The following is a 7,436-nucleotide window of genomic DNA, read 5'->3' on the forward strand; positions in this document are numbered from 1 at the left end:
CCTCTCAGCAGTCCCCAGTATTTCTCTTTAAACCATTTAAACATTCCTGAGTCTTGGTTATACAGGTAGGCTGGAACGACCTGCTGTGGGCCCCCGGGTTCTCCTCCTTCCCAGCAGGCCCCTCCAGACCTATGCAGCCACACTCCCCAACCAGAGCACTAAAAGATGATGCCCCCCAAACAGCGCTCAGTCCTGTTTTTGTCCCTGCTCTGGAGGGACAGACCTTGGGTGACCTTGGCAACTCCCCATTTTGGGGTCTGTTTCCCCAGGTCTGCCTTGAGGGATGATAGATGTTCATCAGGGTTTTGGGGACCTACTGTGTGGTCCCTGAGTGCCCTGGTATCACGGATCACCCAATAGCATGACGCCAGGCAGGGTCTCCGGGAGCTCCGGGAGTCCTGGTGGGTTAAATCACTAGTTGTGTTTCTTTCCGACAGTACATTTGCCCCAGATCAATGGGGATTTCTCTGGGCAGATTAGGAAGAGGAGGGACCCAAAAGAGAGGCCACAAGGGGGCATGGACGGAAAGAAGGGAAGCAGAGGGTCAGGGCTGCCCCCTGGCCTGCTTGCTTCTCCTCCAACCCGATGTCAACAAACTAGCCTTTTCTTTGAAAGCAGCTGACGTGAGCCCCTGTGCACAGATACGGCCATCCACCCCTGCTGTGCTCATCAGGTCCCTACCTGGGGACCCACCCCCAACCCCTCCAAGACCTTCATAAATCTAGCAGCTAAAGAGTTAATATGTGACTAAGCATGGGGCCTCTATCCTCCTGCCTGGGGGAACCAAGGTAGGGTCCTCATCCTGATCTGTGTTCCTAACATGGGTTATGAAATACGTTCCGTATCATCCCTGGTGAATGGATGATATATGGGTGAATAGATCCCTAACTGCCTTAAATGTTTCTTCCCTTTCCCACTAAGAGAAAGAAAGTTCCAGGAAGGCAGGGCCAGTGTCTCCCCCACCCCATTCCTCTCATTCTTCCCACAGGCACTGGGGACGTTATTGTGGGGCAATGCACAGGGCTGCCCCCTGGGGGGCGGCCGGTGGGGAGGGGCCGGACCACAAGAGGTGGGCCCCGCATGGTGTCTGTGGGACCCTGGGTGCAGGGCTGCCCTTTGCTGAGTAGGCACCTGAACTGGCACAGGTGTCCCCAAGCAGTCGGCATCTATCAACACTTAAAATGCTTTTAGTTCTCCGCTCGGGAGCTCTGCCTCGGTGAGCTTACTCTCCCCAAGAGTAAGTTTTCCCCAGGGTCTAACGGGCTTGTCTTAATGTTCATCAGTAAAAGAAAAGTGAAATAAATGTGAGTATTCCCACCCTGTGGAAAACTATACAACACTTTTTATTTTTTCAAAAAATTATTTATTTATTTGAGAGAGAGAGAGAGTGAGAGAGCGCACAAGCAGGAGGAGGGGCAGAGGGAGAAGCGGACTCCTCGGGATCAGGACCTGAGTCCAGTGCACAGGCTGACCGAACTGAGCCACCCAGGCATCCCTGTATAACAGTCTTGAAAATAAAGCAGGTGTTTAAGTCCTGACATGCAACATTTTTCAAAGCCTATATTTAGGTAAAAAAAAGTAAATAAAGGAGTGATCTTTATATGGTAGGGCCACAATTTTTTTAAAACAAAAACGTGTGTAATGTACATTGACTATGTATGTATGAAAAAAATATTTCTTCTAGGGGAGGAAAATGGGATGGCGACAGGGTAGGAGAATTTTTAAGTCTGCAGTATTATTCAGTTTTTTAATTTCAGATATATCAATGTATATATAGAGAGAGCTGAGTGGTTCAGTCCATTAAGTGTCTGCCTTCCGCTCGGGTCATGATCCCAGGGTCCTGCGGTGGAGTTCTGCGTCAGGCTCCCTGCTCAACAAGAAGTTTTCTTCTCCCTCTGCCTGCTGCTCCCCCGATTGTGCTGTTCCCCCTGCCCCCGTCTGTGTCAAATAAATAAAAAAATTTTTAATGGTAAATTTTACATTATATATATTTTACAATAAAAAGAATGCAAAAAAAACTCCACCTCTCACGTGGAGATGCAACATGGGGGGTTGGGGGGTAGGAGAAGAATAAATGAAACAAGATGGGATTGGGAGGGAGACAAACCATAAGTGACTCTTAATCTCACAAAACAAACTGAGGGTTGCTGGGGGGAGGGGGGTTGTGAAAGGGGGAGGGGGGTTATGGACATTGGGGAGGGTATGTGCTATGGTGAGTGCTGTGAAGTGTGTAAACCTGGCGATTCACAGACCTGTACCCCTGGGGATAAAAATACATTATATGTTTATAAAAAAATAAGAAATAAAAATTTTTTTAAAAATAGAAAAAAACTCCACCTCACTTGCAATACCTACCTCCCAAAATAATATAATAAAAACTTATGCAATGACTACTCAGTTTATCAAATCTTAACATGATCTTTCTTTTTATTATTTTCGTGTGAAATGAAACATTATCGATTCCACTGAGTCGTCCCAATTTATGTTTTGAGATTACCCGTGTTAATCCCTGCGCCTCTGGGTTGCTTACCTTCCTTGCTGTGTTAGCATTTATGGGATGCATATATCACGGTTTGTTTACCCAAGGACATTTGGTTGTTTCCAGCTCTTCAGTATTATATACAATGTTGCCGTTAGTTCTTGTACCTTTCTCCAGGAGTGCATGGGAGACTTTCTCTAAAGGTAGATTCAGCTGGGTTTTAGATACAACTGTATTCAGCTTTTTAGGAATTGCTCTAATTTGCCCAAACGAATTGTTCTCCAGAAGGGTCCATAGCAATTTATACTCAGCAGCAGTTATGGGCGCTCCCGTTTTTCCACATCCTCTATATAACATGGCATTGGACATTTTATATTTTGTCAGTCTGATGCAAGTAAAATATCTCATTGTCATTTGATTTTGACCGACCCCTATTATAATGAAATGTTTTACTGAAGCCTTTTATTGCTGGCTGCTTGGGCAGACATCCTGGTTGCTCCCCATATTTGTTTTTTCTCCTTTTTTTTTTTTTCAGTAAAAGCACCCCTACATTTTTTTTTAAAGATTTTATTTATTTATTTAACAGACAGAGATCACAAGTTGGCAGAGAGGCAGGCAGGGGGTGGGAGAAGCAGGGTCGCAGCTGAGGAAAGAGCGAGACGATGCAGGTCTCAATCTCAGGACCCTGAGATCATGACCTGAGCTGAAGGCAGAGGCTTAACCCACTGAGCCACCCAGGCGGCCCCAGCACATCTACATTTTACAGGCCTCTTGGCCATTAGAAATAAAGACTGTCTTTGGCACCATGAGGATTTTGCCAGTGGGACAGGAGCAGAGACGGTGTCCATACATTGAGGGAAGTGTCAAAGGGAGGAACAGTTTCTCCTCCTTCCCTGTTTTTCCTTCCTCCTGGCTGGGATGCAGATATGATGGATGCAGCTGGAGCAGTCACCTTGGACATGAAGTAAACTTGAGAACAGAGACCGTGCATGGCAGAGGACCAGGTTAGAAGGAGCATGGGTCCCCAGGCAACGAAGCAGCACACCAGCCTGGGACTGCCCACGCAGCTCTGTGCGGGATGGAGGGGTCGACTTCTGTGTTTCTTCAGATGCAGTTATCCGGATCTTCGATCCTCGCCAGGGAATCTAACTCTGAGAATACACTGGTCAACCTGGCCTTCTGCACCTGCCCCAGAAGAGTATGGGGAGGACATTTGTGTGGGGGGAGGCGGGAGAGGGATGTTTCTGAAGGTGCTGCCAATAAGTCCCCAGGCTGGTGGTGGGGTGACCCCACTAGCTCCCCAGTCCTGGACTGTATTAAATTCTGGATTTGATTCACATCCCCTAACAAGCTCTGTCCCCAAAAGAAATCTTGACGAGAAGGAAGTTGGAGTGATGGGGTGTTTTCAGACGTTGTTGGAGTGATGGGGTGTTTCCGTGCAGTCCCTCTGCTCTGCTCACACGGCTGGGGCCACTCTCATGGGGTGGCAGACTTGCTACGGGGGCGCCACAGGAGGCCTTCACCCTGGTCTGCAGGCGGCTCTGCTTGAGTCCAGGGGGATGGTGAAGAAGAAAGGTTGGGGGCAGTTTTTGTTGCAGGTTTGTTTTCATGGAGAGCCGGAGCTGTGTAACTTACATGGGTCTGTTTGCACTCCTGGGCTCTGGTATGTCCGAAGCCACCAGTGCCTGGGGCACTGCAAGTGGCCTGAACTGCACACGCTGCTTCTCTGTTGCCATCCACACATCCAAATCTGAGTTACTTCCCTGAAGCCTTCCCCTGGGGGGGATTGTGTTCATCACCTGATGCTGCCCGTCCCGCCACCCTAAGGAGACCTAAGGACTCTTTGTCTATGAGCATTTTTTTGTTCTGTTTTGTTTTTTGTTTTTGGAGGAAGATGAACTGTTGTTCATTCATCTGATAAAACGTGTCCAGAGCTGCAGGGCTGCCCAGCTCCACCTCGGGAGCAGCCTTTGTGGGAGGCTTGGACAGGAAGCTCTCCGGCAGGCAGGCGAGCCAACGCCAGCCTCACCCTCCCAGGTGCCGTCAGACTGATTCATCTGGAGCCACTTCCTGGGGTGGGGCTGCTTGTCTCTGGCCCACCGGAGCCTGTCCCTACTTCCCAGGGACCTGGCATCTGAGAAGTCGCAGGGCTTTCCCTGACTCAGACCGTGGTTGGCAAGAGGGTCAGGGGCACATGTTCTCAGAGCAGGGAAGTGGCACACTGTGTCTGTCTCACGCACCCCCGCCGTCTCAGCTGGAGCGAGATCCTATTTCCTCCCACACGTTCCTGCATGGGCCTCAGCTATGTGACCTTGAGCCAGTCAGTTAGCCTCTCTGTGCTTTGATTTGCTCCTCTGTGAACCGGGGAACTACCAGTACCTACGCAGAGGAGTAGGACTAAATGAGATAAGCGCCGTGAAGGGCTTAGCCCAGTGCTGGGCACACCGGGCCTGCGTGGGAGTGATGCTGAGGACGGGACGAGGGTGTCTGGGAGAGGTAGGTAGCGCCTCAGCTTCACCGCCCTCTCCCCTGTGACCTGGACCAACGTGCTGAAGCCTCCTGAACTCAGACTGTTGTGACAGTTACAGGGGAGATCGCACACACAACACTTAGCCCCTGGCCGCAGGCCTGGTAAACCGAGCTAGCAGAGAAGGGAGGCATTCTGAAGCCCCAGGGGAGACTCTGGGGTGGGCTGCGGAAGGCGCGCTGGCATGCGGCTGCGGGTACAGGCGTGGAGCCCGTGCGTGTCTTTGCCTCCCGGTACTGGGACTGTATTAGGCAGAGGTGACCAACAGCCCCCAGGGCAGCATTTGGCTTGGAGAAATGTTTTGCCCTCACAGTGTTTTTTAAAAAGGAGAGATTTCCGTAAGGAAATTGTATATAGGAATCCAGATTTCTGGTTTTCTAGCAGAATCAGAAGAGCTAGTAAGCCAGGACCCCCGACCCGCCAAGGCCGCGACCAGCTAAAGCCACGACTCCTGGAGTGCACGTGTCTCCCCACATCAGTTGCCCCCTGGGCCCTGCGGGAGGCTGACTTCTGAGAGCCTCTGCACAGCCACCAAGTTGGTTGGCTCTGTCCCTGTCTCCCTGAACAAGTCATCCAAGCCCTCTAAGCCTCAGCTTTGCCATCTGTAAAAGGTGTATAAGACTAGTCCCTTCCTGGGGCACCTGGGGGGTTCAATCTGCTGAGCGTCTGCCTTTGACTTAGGTCATGATCCCAGAGCGCTGGGATCAGGCTCCCGGCTCAGCAGGGAGTCTGGTTGTCCCTCTCCCTCTGCACCCCCCGCCCCCCGCTGGTGCGTCCCAGCTCTCTCTCAAATAAAAAAAAGAAACACTTGGATGGCTCAGTGGGTTAAGCGTCTGCCTTCAGTTCAGGTCATGATCCCAGGGTACTGGCTTCTCCCTCTGCCTGCCTCCCCTCCAAGTTTGTGCTCTCTCTCTTGCTCACTCTTTCTCTCAAATAAATCAAATCTCATTATATATATATATATATATATATATAGAGAGAGAGAGAGAGAGAGAGACCCCCCAGACCCATCCTAACATAGTTGTCCTGGGGGGAAATGGGAGAATATATGCAAATCACTTAACACCTGGCACTTAGTGTCCTGTACTTTCCAGCTACTTCTGTTACTGCTTCTGGTACCAGCTCATGATTTCAGGATCAAAACTGACCTCTGTGGAGACTGGAAAGGGCCTTCCTTGACTTGGACAGTTTGTTTTCTCCCCAGGTCACATAACCACAGTGTGGTAAAACTCCGAAATCCTGTCTGCCCCTCTGATCCCTTCCTACCTCCCCCCAACTCTTGGCAATGCCTGAGCTTTTTACCATCTGGTTTTACCTTTTCCAGAATGTCATGTAGTTGAAATCATATGGTATGTAGCCTTTTCCGATTGGTCTCTTTTGCTGAGCAATATGCATTTAAGCTTCTTCCATGTCCTACGGTTTGATGGGTCATTTCATCTCTGAGTAATATTCCGTCGTCTGGATGTGTCAGTCTGCTTATCCACTCACCTACCGAAGGACATCTTGTTTGCTTTGAAGTGGGCAATTATGATTAAAGCTGCTATAAAAGTCTGTGTGCGGTGTTTTGTGTAGACCTAAGTTTCCAGCTCATTTGGGTAAATACGTAGGAACGTAATGATTGGGTAATATGTTAAGACTGCCTTTTAATCTCATAATACATGAATACAATCGCATTGGACTGATTTACATATTAAAAGTCTTGCATCTATGATATATGAAAATAGCCCACTTTTATTGTTTGTGTGCACTATAGTTCTGTTTTGTTTTCAAGGTTGTTACAGTTTTGTAGAATAACCTGAGCAATTTTGTTTTCCATGCTCCGTAAAATCTATATAAACTAGGCATTGTGTGTTCCTTAAAGATTTACAGAACTTGAGGTACCTGGGTGGGTCAGATGGTTACACACTGGCCTTCAGCTTAGGCATGGTCTCTGGGTCCTGAAATTGAAACCCGCATTGGGCTCCCAGCTCAGCAGGGAGTCTGCTTCTCACTCTCCCTCTGCCTTTCCCCTTGTTCATTCTCTCTCTGTATCTCTCTGTCTCAAATGAATACGTAAAAATCTTAAAAAAAAAAAAAAAGATTTACACAACTTATCCGTTAAACAGTCTGGGCTCATGACCTTATACATCTTTGACTACCTTTTTTTTTTTCTTTCCTTCTTTTTATCCCTCCCTCCCCTCCTTTTCTTTTTTTGCTGTCTTAGCTATCTTTAGGTGTATGGTTCAGTAGTAATTCGCATTGTTACACAGCAGATATCCAGAACTTTTTCATCTTGCAAAACTAAAACTCTATACCCATTAAACAGGAAACCACTCTTGTTTCTATAACGTTGACTACTTTAAATAACCTCATATAAGGGGAATCATAAGGGGAATTGTCTTTTTGTGGTTTCACATATCATGATGTCAAGTTTATTCACATTGTAGCTTG

Source organism: Meles meles, chromosome 15 (assembly GCF_922984935.1).
Source record: "Meles meles chromosome 15, mMelMel3.1 paternal haplotype, whole genome shotgun sequence".
Taxonomy (NCBI): Eukaryota; Metazoa; Chordata; class Mammalia; order Carnivora; family Mustelidae; genus Meles; species Meles meles.